We start from the raw sequence: 12628 nt of genomic DNA on the forward strand, positions 1-12628 counted from the left end.
GGCCTAAACTCCCAACACTATTAACTGACAAAAGGTGTCTCCAAAGCCAGTGGTGAGGATAATAGAGTATACTTTGTGTGTTAACAACACTGCTTTCAAATAACCTTTGTTCTCACCTAGGGGAGTGATTTATTTAAATACTATGCTAAGGACACTAATCATGTTTCATTCCCTTTCAGGATATTATATTTTATTTTAATAAGGTGGGGTTTTTTCATATAATAACCAAAGTTGCATTTCTTAGAGGTTCCTTCCGCATGGGACGTTTCAGCTTCTGATTGTTTGTTATTTAAACTTGAGAGAAAAACAATTTTGCTAGGGTGATTACCAGATGTAATGCATATTTACCTTTCATGTTACTTACAGTCTGATGAAGATCATGAATATTGAAATTCATTTTATGTCCAATAGTAAGGAGAAAAAGTGAAATTTACCAGTCTCTGGGGAAATACGGAGTCTTTCAAACAGCTGGCTCAAATCCAGTCCAGAATGATTTTGAATTCAGATCACAATTATCCACAATTATCCTCTCGGTGGAACAACTGCCTGCCTCAGAGTCAACTTCAAATGTTCAGGGGAGGAGTCACGAGTTGAATAGATTTGAGGATGAATTTCTTTCCCATGTCCAGGAGTGGGCAGTAGAGCATCAATTTGAAAGAGCAATTCATCTATTTAGTTTACATCAGAATTAGTATAATGGATTTCAAGGCATTTAATGAGGCAACTCACTTGTTTAAAGCTAAGCATATTCTCAAGGATATTTTAGTTTTGCAACTGGAGCCATGTTAGTGTTAAGGCACATAAGTAATGCAGTAGAGGAAGTTAGTGGGCTTTTCCCATTTTATAAACAGAGGACTTAACTTTTCATTTCTGTGAGGACACCATAGTTTACAAGCAGCAAACTCACAATGAAAATGCTATAAGCAAAGGAATAGTAATGTATAGAAGAGAATTTTCTAATGGCAAACTACCCATGCCATATTTGGTGATCCTAAGTTGCAGCTAATGTATCCTGGAACTGCAAAAAAACAGATGCAAGGAAGCTATGTGACATAAAATTGCTTTAAACATCTGTCAAAAGCAAACTGAGTTGATTACATTCTGTTTTGATTTGCTATAAACACGGAGGTTAGTTTCAAAAAACAGTTTTAGAGGTGTAATCACATTTCTTTGACAGTGTGAGATAAAGCTCCCTGATAACATAATCTAGACATTAAGTGGCTTTCACTGAATTAAGAGGCCTGGTTGAGAGCACACAAAATTTTGTGTTTGTGCAAACAGTGGTATGAATAAAAACAATGGGGAGAGAAGAAGGGGGCTATGGAGGTTAAATAAATAGCTAACGTTCATGAAAGGATTGCCAGCAGCAGATCTAAAGGTACTTGTAAAAGAGGAAAGCCTCTGTGTTTCTCTTGAGGAAAGGGAAGGCTGGAAAGGAAGAAACAGAAGCATGACAGAACAAAGCTGTCTTCAACTCCAGAGCCACATTTCATCTATTAGACTGTAAATGAACCAAAGGAGTAATAGAAGTGTCATAGAGACAGCATGCTAACTCTAGTTTCCAGGAAGCTTCTCTGCAGTGGAAAAATGCCAGTTTCTCAAATCCAGTATGAATAAAACAATGTCAGTGAGAAAGAATGACAGAGATGTTTCAGGATACTTATTTTTCTTTTTGCTAAAGCAGTTGAGATTATGTCAAAATAACCGGTAAACCCAGTGAGGAAAGGATACAATTCACGCATTCAAGACACTGTCAAATTCCTGCCTGTTCTCTCACAGGCTGATAAGGGCCTGAGATAGAGAATCCACTTCTCTTTCTGTACTCTTACATCTTATTTTAACACGTAAATATACACTAGCGAATGAGATCTTGATTCAGTAGTCTCCACGAGTTTACTGGAAGATTTTAAATCCTTATATGATCACCCAATTATCTCACACCCTATCCCAGTGTGTTATGCTCCTTATGTCTTTCTGCTTTGCCAAATATTTCTCAGATTCAAGACAAATTCTCTTGTCAAAGACCATGACAAATCCGTTAGGACAGAATATAACCTTCAGGAAATATCACTTTTAAACATCTATGTTGAAATAAAATATGGAAAAAAATTAAAAATGTTGAAGTCAAATTTTCGTTTGAGGAATGGGAGAACAGTCTCTTTTTAAAGGGGAAGCCAAGCAAGCAGACCTGCTTTTTCATGGTTGCCCTCTAACATGATGTCAAGAGAGCATGTTCAAGCTATGTGAGAACCTGCAGGCTTGAGGATGAGCGAAAGAGCTCTCTTGATTAGTGGCTCTTTGAACATAGCCTCCTCTCTCTCTGCTGTTGAGCTAAAAGGACAAGACAGTTCATGTAATGCTAACAGAGCAGGAACTTTTGCAGTTGCAGGGGTCAGTGTTCACAGATGAAAATCATAGCAAATCATTCAGAATTCCTGTCTACTGCTGAAAATGAAAGTTGTAAGAGGCTTGCAGTCTGAATGGATCTTCAACTAAACATAGCTGAGATGAACCTCTACCCAGGAAATGCGAGCAGACAGAGGAAGCAAATTCAAGACAGGAATTACTATTAGTTTGATGCTATTTAGCTCTCAGTGGCACCATTTCTGTTCTTCCAGGAGGCCCAGAAGATGAGCCTGAAGATGAAAGAAACATTGAAAAAGTATTCAATGCATGCTCTTTCCACTATTTGACAAGTAGTTATGCTGTGATCTGCTGACCTCAAAGGTCAATCATTCTATATTTTGAGCAAGTGCTTATTCATCTCCTTCTAAACAATAAAATCCACTGTGTAGCACAAAGCAATTAAATAATTCAAAGGTTCTCAAGTTTTTCCTACTTACTGCTTTCTATTCTTCTGCTTGTATCTATTTATTCACTTTTCCCCTGGCATACAGTGGGCAATATCTTGTGTATTGTGCAGAGAAATGGTCTGGAAAGCTAACGGTGTGGCTGTAACTGCCTGGGTAGAGCTGTGGGCCTGAAGGTAGGTTTGCATCTATGCCATTTAAGACTGCATTCTGAAATTATAGCTTGCACATTCCAGTGCATGGGAATACTCTGTGTATAGGACCACAATTCCTGGGACCAAAGTCATTTGTGAGCAGGAAGCCTGGCATGTTTCAGTACCCCTTCGGTACTGGTGCTATAGTTTTTCCCAGGAGCACGGGAGCATGCGGTTTTTTCTCAGTGGCAGAACAGAAATGGATCAGCCATTACATTAAGCTGGATCAGCTTGTATAAATTAGGGACAGACAAAAATGGGACAGAGATTTTCAGTGACTGAAAGGTTTGAGAGGCCTGCAAGTTTGACCAATATTTTTAAACCTTATTTAGCTTTCTGCAAATTATTTATTCCTAGAAACTTTATCCCTCTTAATTTCAGATCATAAAGCAAAACACTGACAGTTGACATAAGTGGAAGGGATCTCCAGGTAATCACCCTTAAGTCGATGCATGGTGAAATCTCATTTTTCCAGAATGTATTTATTTTAATTTTCAACTTTAAATCACAGGGTTCTTACTTAAAAAAACAAACCAAGACAACTGTTAGTGTCTCCATTCAAAATGGTCTAATCTCTCTTTAAACATTTCAGCTGGCTTTTGTTCTGCTTAAAATAGATGAAATTAGTTTAAACATATGTTCCTAAATGTACAATTATACAGTTTTTTTATAACTGGAGGGTTTTACTTGAAGCAGTATTTGAAATACTTCTCTGACCAGCATGTGTTATGAGGCATCTGGAACTTGGTTGGCCAGAGAACAACACTCTTGTGTTGGTTTAAGTCCTTTGAATGAAGGAAGCAAAACCATAAAATACTGCTAAAGGTATCCACCCTATGGTGACCAGACGTAAAGACTATCTCCAATCAAGAGTTCCTTGGCCAAGTTACTGTAGGCCTTTCCAAGTCACACAAAAGCTCTGCTGATCTTCTCTTTCTGTAGTGCTGGGAAGAGCTTGTCTTAAGTATTTCCACATTTCTAATTGTTTTTTCTATTTTCCCCCTTTTTTTTTCTTTTTTTTTCTCTTTAAGAAAGAAATCAAAGACAAATATAAATACAAGGCTTTAGAAACAGGAACCTCTTATCTTCAATAAATCAAGTTGCACAACAGTTAAAAGCAAAAAATAAAGGAAGCCCACAACCAACAAATTCGAATTTTCTGTTTGTCTCTGTAGATTTGCTTTTCCTTCCAACTCTATCAACTAACAATGCAATGACATGGAAATACCATGCTTTATAAAGAGTTAATGAAAGTGGTTTTAAAGATTAGAGGACTTAAGTTATGGTCTGCATGAAAAACTCAGGACACTGTATATGAATCTTTCCCCCATTTAACCTTTATATTCTACCTTTACAGATAGCATATGCTATGAGGATACTGTGAAACTTGAGTACTGAACGGTTTTGGGTGCAGTGAATAAATTCTACTCACTTAATCACAAAATCTTTCCTCTATGTATTTCTTGTAAATAGTCCTCTTAAGTTTTCGTACTTTACTAACCCACTACACCTATCTAGGTAGCATATGTGCACATATATGTCCATGGCTTTTATCTCTGTCCTGAGTTTTGTAGCCATTCAGACATGAGGACATGAATTCCTTCACCTGAAGAGTGAATGGGAACTTTTCTTTGTGTATAATTTATTTCTGTGGTTTTCTTGGTGCAGTACTTCATGAATAGATTCAAGTGCATCTGTTTTCATTTTATCCTCATTTTGCCTCTATAAATAATATTGCTCCCTCAGACTATCTTCCATTTTTTGCTTTTTTACATCTACTCTCCCAAATCTATATTTCCTTAAATTTTTAGACTCATATTTTTACCCCAAAATGTCCTGTAAGGAAGTCTGCAATACTCCTCTTCTATATACACTTGCAATCCAACAGAAAGATGATTAACAAAATAAAAACCTTACTTTTTTAATATTTTGAATCCAATATTTTGACTATTTTGAATCAGGTTTTGGGAATAATCTGAACTCAAACAGAGCTTTCTTCACACCTGTTCCATAAACTCTCCATTCATATACAAGAAAGTAAAATAGGAAGCTAGACTAATCTCCTGGCATTGCACTTTTTATCTACAGTACTTCCACATTAGTGTTTCTTCCAGTCATTCCAGATGATGGATGAATGAATGTATGAAAACAGATTTTGCAAAAAAAAAAAACTCAAGGGATAGCAGATCCTTCCCAGATTCTTCTCAATCATTATTCCTTCCTTTATTTTTTCCTTTATAAAAATAATCCAAATTAAACAGATTCGATATGTGCAGCACAGTGTTGCCATGCGAGCCCTGAACACTTTGTTCAAGAGCTAGGAGGCCAGCCAACTGCTTTAGTTCCTTAAAGAATAACAGATGTGTCCTTCCAAGTCTCATGCTAATGGAATTTAGGCTGTGGTAAGGAGTTTTAAAATACTTTAAGTTGTCTGCAGGCTCTGTTTCGACTCTGTTTTTTTAGTTATCTTGTTTCCAGCTTCTTTTTCCACATCTTTCAGAAATATTGCATCAAATATCCAGCTGAGCTGAAGCCACTGGTAATTTACTTTCACTAACTCAAAACAGTTAAAAGTAAAAATCTGTGCACTGTGTGACAGTGTTTCTACCAGTCTGATTCTCTAACTACTGTATTTAAAATTCATTAACTAAAATGCTCTCTTTTTGTGTATATATATCCAGTAAAAAACTTGTAATCTTTGCTTTTTTACTACCAGCATATGCTTGATATCTTTACATTTAGATACAACTATTAACCATAGGTATGTAAAAGTGAAGCAAAAGATTTGGTGTTACCATCCTTAAGCAGAAGATGTCAATAAATTGAAATGGCTAATGGGCAAAGTAAGAGATCCTTTTTATTGAAGTTCACATTTTACATATTGTGAAGGATCACAGGGAAAAACTGCAGGAACTAGGAAGGGAAGCTACAGGGGTTGGTCTCCAGCAGGAATGCAATGACAAGGCAGGAGAAAGTGATCTTCCACTGTCAAAGCTCTTACTTCAGCCTTCTGCACTTCAACTGTGTGCAGTCTAAACTGAATGATGCTTATTATAATCTGGTCACTGTTTTGCTCTCTTATCTTTTTGGGATTGAGAGTGCTATGGAGAAAGCTTTTGAAGTGAGTAGCACTGCAAGATTCTGTGCCGAGTGCTCTGGCTGCTTGTTTTCACCACTTATTGTGAGTGGTGGGAATCAAAGAGATCTGGTGGGTGGACAGTGAGAAGGGAGCATGGAAGAGAAGAGGCAAGAGGAACTGGCTGTGGATGGAAAAGGGAGGCTTCTGTATGGCAAGCATTACAAACTGAGATTTTGTATTTTCTTTTCTTCCCTTTGTGCCAGCTTGTCTCCCTTACTCCCTCCCCACCAATTACTATTATTATCATCTCTTTTCACACATTCTTTTGTCATTCTGCATACAAGTTGTGTCTTCTTACTTTTGTGCTTCTCTTCCTTATGTGGTCTTTGCTGCTTGGGAAGCTCAATTCTGGGAACTGGCAACTGAGACTCATGTGCTTTTTCCTCATTCCTTCTCATATCCCACTAGATATCCCTCTCATACCCCTTTCTTAGGGAAGGAGGCAGCTACTCTGAGTCTTATTCCCTCTGCAAATCCTTGTCCCAGGCAAAAGGTCATACACCTTTGGAGAGAAAAGAACTGTAAAGCCTGGAGCAACATGTCCAAATAGCTAGTAAGGAAGAAGATGGTCATGGGTTGTCTTCTTCCTCCACAAAGCCAAGCAGTGTTCTCAGCAGAGCATATGATCAGCGAGTCTACATTGTCCCTTTCCATGAGACAGAACAAAGTGATGTGGTGTGTTGACAGGCAGCCTCAAAGGGCTGGAAAACATCTGTCTCCCTCAGATGATAGGAGCTGAGGGTGGGAGCTGGTGGGAAGAGGGAAGATTGCTGGTAAGCTATAAAGAAGAAGGGAAGCATATGGGAGATTTTGGTGAAAGTATCTATAACAGAAAACTATGCTAAGTGGCAGAAAGAAAGGATGAGAAGTAGAAGGAGCAGATAAAGATTATGTATTTCTTCAATATTCCTGGTTTACTTCTTTAACTTAGAATTGCTATTCACTAAAAATCATCCCTTCAGAAATACCCCCTCTCCCCAACCACTCATCCTGTCAGAATTCTTCCAAGCCAGCAATCACACTTGATTTCCCCTGTTTCTTTCCTATTCTATCTGCCACTTTTAATTTCTTCTTATATTCTCTTTCTACAAATCCCAGTATGTTTCATTCCTTCATCCTCATTGAGGACGAAGCATTCCTTCGGCATGCTTCCTTCACTGAGACATTCAAAGCCCCTTTTCCATTCACTGCCACTCTCACTTCACATTCCACTTCAGCTCTCTTTCCTATAGTTCTTTCTCACTGTAGTTGTTTATTTTGGGTTCCCCCCACCTTGGCCTCTGCCACTCAAAAGTTCTCTTAGCAGCTTTTTTTTTCTTCATAAGCCTCTCTACTCTCTTCAATTTATTCCCTGGAAACTCCATCATTGCCTTTCGCATGCTTTACTCGAGCAATCTTTCTGTAGACCTACTATTTTCACTTTTTTAAATTCATTTGGTTTTCTTCTGATCTTTTTCAGTAGAGGAAGATGAAATTTCCTTGACTTTTGACAGCCAGAAACATAAATTGCAAACTCTTTCCTGGTGATTTTCAATACTGTTGCCCCAGTAATGCAATACCTAACACACAACAGCATCACGTTGTAATGGATAGCCAGTCTCACACATTATTGTCACTAACAGAATACAAATGATATTCTGTAAGTATCATCTTGGCTATGCACCTTCCTCCTCTGTCAGATCGTTTGTAGCAGAACAGTTTGTCTGTAACATTTAACTTCCTTACTTTTGTTCAGAATGATGAGTTAAAGCTTTTAAGCAGTGGAAGGTCATAGTTTATATAAGAAAGTGCAGCAGAATAGTAGTCATGATTTTATTCCTGAACACCATCTTGACTCTGATGAGGAATATAAAAGCAGTCAAATCCAGGTTCTACTGCAGCTAGGACAAGAATTTTACCACTGATTCTGTGGTGTAAGAGCCTGACAAAAATTCACAGCCTCTTCTATCTGAGTTTGAGTTCTGTTCTCTCTGTCTGACATCAACTCATAATCTCTAAGCAGATTCTTTTTTCTCCTGCTTTGCAATTTACTTTCAAAGCACAGCTCTTCAGTGTGTGGACATCAGAGACACCAGGTATCAAAGAGCAGGGAAAAGCTCTGCAAAAGCATGGATATCGAGGTCATATCAAGCTGCTGGAGCTGTGTACAACTGTTTAAAAAATAAGCATAACAGAAAAAGGACAAGGGGTTTTAATGTATGACTTTTTTTTCTCAAATTTCTTTACATGTAGGTTTCTCTGAGCAGAGCTTGGCTTCCTTAGAAGCACAAGAAAATAAGCAAGTACTGGAACCTTTGATTAGAGATATTTTACTCTCTGAAGCATGACATTGTAGAGCGTGGGTGTTTCTGAAATTCTATCAGGAGGCTAAAGACAGCTTTCAACTTGAAGAGGCAAAAACCAGATGTATGAAATGTAAAAATGAGGGAGTCTTACTTGGTTTATTGGATGGCTCTTGTGGATAAGTGCTCTTGAGAGACCTAACACAAGGATTCTCAGATGCTAGTTTTTTGCTCTAAATTATCTGATTGTACAGCAAACTCTTCAGAACAATACTGCACTATTACAGAGATGCCAATATGTGAGCACAGCTCTGCCTGAATATTGCTATTACGTGCACATAATCATAAACAGGCAATTAATAATTCCAATCATCTCCCCATATTCGGTGTTCTTGAAACATCTGAGACAGACCACTGAAGATAAGAACCAAACTTAATTCTGTTTACTTTTGCATGCATTATTAGTAAGCAAAGGTCATTTGAACCTCTTTTTTCTTTAACATTTTGAACTGCATTCTTATTCTATCCCCTCTCTATTTTCAAAGCTATAAAGTGTGAATAGCTATTAGCCAAATTAATTTCTGGATAATTCCAGTGATTAAATTGGACTGTGAACTGTCTCCTACCTCACACTTTTGCGAGCTTGGCTTTGCCTTGCTCTGAACCAGCAAAATTCTGCACCCATCAATAGAGTTATGGCTGCTTGTACTCTTCCTCCATTCGTGCCATAATCCCACTCTTTTGAGAAGCAGCAAAGTACTGAAGGTAAAAGAGGTAACAATGTGCCTGGCACTCCTTATTGTTGCTAACAAGCACCTTATTTGATACGTAAGTTTGCTACTACGGGGTACAGATGTGCCAATGTCCCTGATTCCTGGGAGTGGAGAGGACTCATCAACACTTGCATAACTGAAGAGGCATCTGTGAGGCACTTCTGCTACTGCTGAGCTGCACAGCTAAGCAAGTAAAGTCAAAGAAGAGGCAGCAGGAGCTTTAGTCTCTGCTTCCTCTCTGCTGCTTCCCCCTCACCAGCTTTTGCTGTCATCTTGTGTGGGACTGAACCAGTTGGCAGTGGGGAAGTAGGCACAGCTCATTATTTTAGTCAAGTATTAGCACTAGTGAAAGGGTCAATTGCAAAATGAAGGTCATCCTGATGAGTATAATATCAACCTGATATTATTAGCTGTCAATACAGCATGTTTCCCATGAGCTACTTCCTAAATGACAACAGCTAAACTACATGGCAAATAACTGCTTCAAAGACTTATTTGTATGCCTCCAGAATCAACAAAAAGGGTCAAGTATTCTAAGTGGGGTAGAAGTATAAGATGGTAGAGATCTGAGGAATATCCTTATTTTAACTGAACATAAAGAAATTGCCATCAAAGACCTAATTTATATTTCTTCTGCCTCTCCCACCAAAACTTTCTTGTCTTAGTAGCTGAAAGCCTAAAAGAAAAAGCTGCTTAGAAATGTATTCAAAGAGTTTGAAATGAGGAGAATAACATCTGTATTTTCTGCTAACACACTGCAGAAGTGCTCCCACCAACACCTAGTTTCCAAATCTAGTAGAATGGGAATGTTCTAGAAGTTAAAATTAACTACTCTTGATCACTCTCTGAAGCTATTTATATTTTTCTATTTAAACATCCTATTTATTTATAACATTAAATATTAGCATACAGAACCCCCTGCATTCCCCAGTCAGCAGGTAGCAGACATCTCATGTCAGCTGTTTTATGAGCAATATAATTAGTAAGGCAAACTGTACAACTTCCAGTTTGATTCATTTGCTGATGCTTATTCTGATTCACTTACAATTATGCCAGTAATTGGCATAACTATTTAGACGTATTTGGAAAATGTCCAGAAGTGGATATCCTAATTATAGATTTATCCCAGTGGCAGATACTCACATTGTATAATAACCATTTTCTCCATCTATCAGGAAGTGCTATGCTGACTCCTAAGAGACTAGTGGAAGCTGTGGACCTTTAGATTGTTATGGACAGAATGGGGAAACTCAAAGGAGGTATGACTGCCTGTCCTCTGACCTCAGATTCTAGGTACTCAGAAAAGCAAAAGCTCTGCCAACCCTGATGCAAGCTGGCATGTGCATTTTAGCATGTGCCTTTTCAAATACACCAGGGAAATACAGTTCCAGTGGAGCTTAAACCACATCTCTCTGAAGCACACCCAAAGGGCAGTCCTCAGATTCATGCCAGCTAAGTGAGATGGTGCGGACCTGCCAGGACTGGAAAATCTTCCATGTAAGGAGCACCCCCAAAACCAGGAAGATTGAACTTTCAGGTCCTCAGATATTTGTGTGTGATCTCCATGCTTGTGCATCCCTGGATTTCAACACGGGCAGTGGAATGTAAGTGACAGCAGACTACCTTAACTTACCTTCCCATGTCTTGGTGCCAGTGGACTCCCTGCAGTCACAGCTGCAGCACTGGCCATGGTGCCTGCTTTGGCATACAACCTGGCATGCACCTGCAGCGGTTACAATGAAGGCAAAAATGTGAACGTACGCCTGAAGCAGGAGAGGACATTGTTGTGTCTGCTGTAATGGTCAGGAATCTTTAACTTGCAGGCAATCATACCCGCTCTTTCCATAAGAGCTAGATCAGTGAACTGCATGTTAAAGACATGATGACTTTTACTTTGAGATGTCTTTAATCCACTTCTAATCATGAGATGATCACAACTTTTAATGAAAACTGAACTACTTTATGAAGAAAGGTGCTAAATGAGATTTTTTTCCTTTATATCTCAGAAGATTAAAAAATTAAGAAACTAAACAAAACAACCCCTCCAGTTCATTAAATTGCACCAACTACCTGTTCCGCTATAGATCAGTTTATGCACAATAAGCTTAGAGCTGTTTTTCATGCTAGATAAATTTTATGAGTTACTGTATCCTCCAGAAGAGGTTCTAAACAGTCAGGCCGAACACAGTAACTACCAACAAGCTATTACAAAGGACAATCCTCTCAGCTTAAAAGCAAAGTTACTTATGCTGAATCTAGATCCAAAGTGGCTCTGCAGGTGCTGTATTAACGCTTCCATGTCACTTTCTCTGTATAGAAGATATCTGTACATTTGATAATCACAAATGCATGGTAACACACTTTGAATAATCTTCCTCAGCTTATTCTGATATTACAAAAATTGCTGCCAATTTTGCAATTAATAACATGTATTTGAGGACTTTTTGCATTAAACCAGAATATTTTCTACCATGAGAGCACATCTCCTTCTTTTCACTTTTTTTATAGTGAATGATAGAGAATGAACTTTGTAAAATGAAGAAAACCATTTTCAACTTTCCTTCTTCAGAAAGACCAGTTTTGTTTCCATAAGGCGGGAGAAAAATATTGTCATTTTACATAAAACTGTGAAGTAAAAAAATGCAAGTACTGATATTTAACTTGTCTGTAACTGAATGTAAACAGAAAACTGAAACTGGCTTTAACTTCATTTACATCCATCACAAAGACAAAACCAAGTGTTTCCATTGTGTAGCTGAAGCTATTTCTGGCTGTTGATATTTTTCCTTGAACTTCATTTCTGCAAAACGAAACAGATATAAAATAATTGAGTTTATCCAAGAACATAAAAATGACTAACTCTGAATTCTGACATACTTTGCCATCTTCTGGCTATCCCTATTCCACAGTTTCATGCACAATGGAAATCAGATATAGCAACAGTATTATGACAGTGATCCCCGAGGTCTTTACTAACCTTAGACAGAAGCATCTTGTAGAGAAGAGCTCCCGAACTGTGATGGCGACATTTCTATTTGATTTTAACTGGAACATAATTAAGTCTGAACTACAAATGTACATCTGGTTTATGTTTTCTTTTTTTACACATGGAAGTTCATCACTCAGGTTTGCCAATACATCACATTTTCTCAGAAATAAAACATCAGAAAATATTGTTTCTATCTTGAAGGGGACAGATTTTTGTAAAAAAATTACAGCTCCTTTCTCTCTATGTCATTCTGATCTGTTAACAGGTATAGAGAATGAAATTGTAGAGATTGATGAGAATGCAACAATAGTTGATTAAGGAAATTAAACCCCAGTTTTTTCAAGACATGAGTTATCCAAAACCATAGAGCAGGTAGAGAAAAGGGTTAATAATAAAAAAAAAAGCCACTATCAACATGGGCCTTATCTGCACTGTAATTTA

This window comes from Pezoporus wallicus, unplaced genomic scaffold, assembly GCF_028554395.1.
Source record: "Pezoporus wallicus isolate ANWC-B61680 ecotype Strahan unplaced genomic scaffold, APGP_CSIRO_Pwel_v1 contig_16, whole genome shotgun sequence".
Classification (NCBI taxonomy): domain Eukaryota; kingdom Metazoa; phylum Chordata; class Aves; order Psittaciformes; family Psittacidae; genus Pezoporus; species Pezoporus wallicus.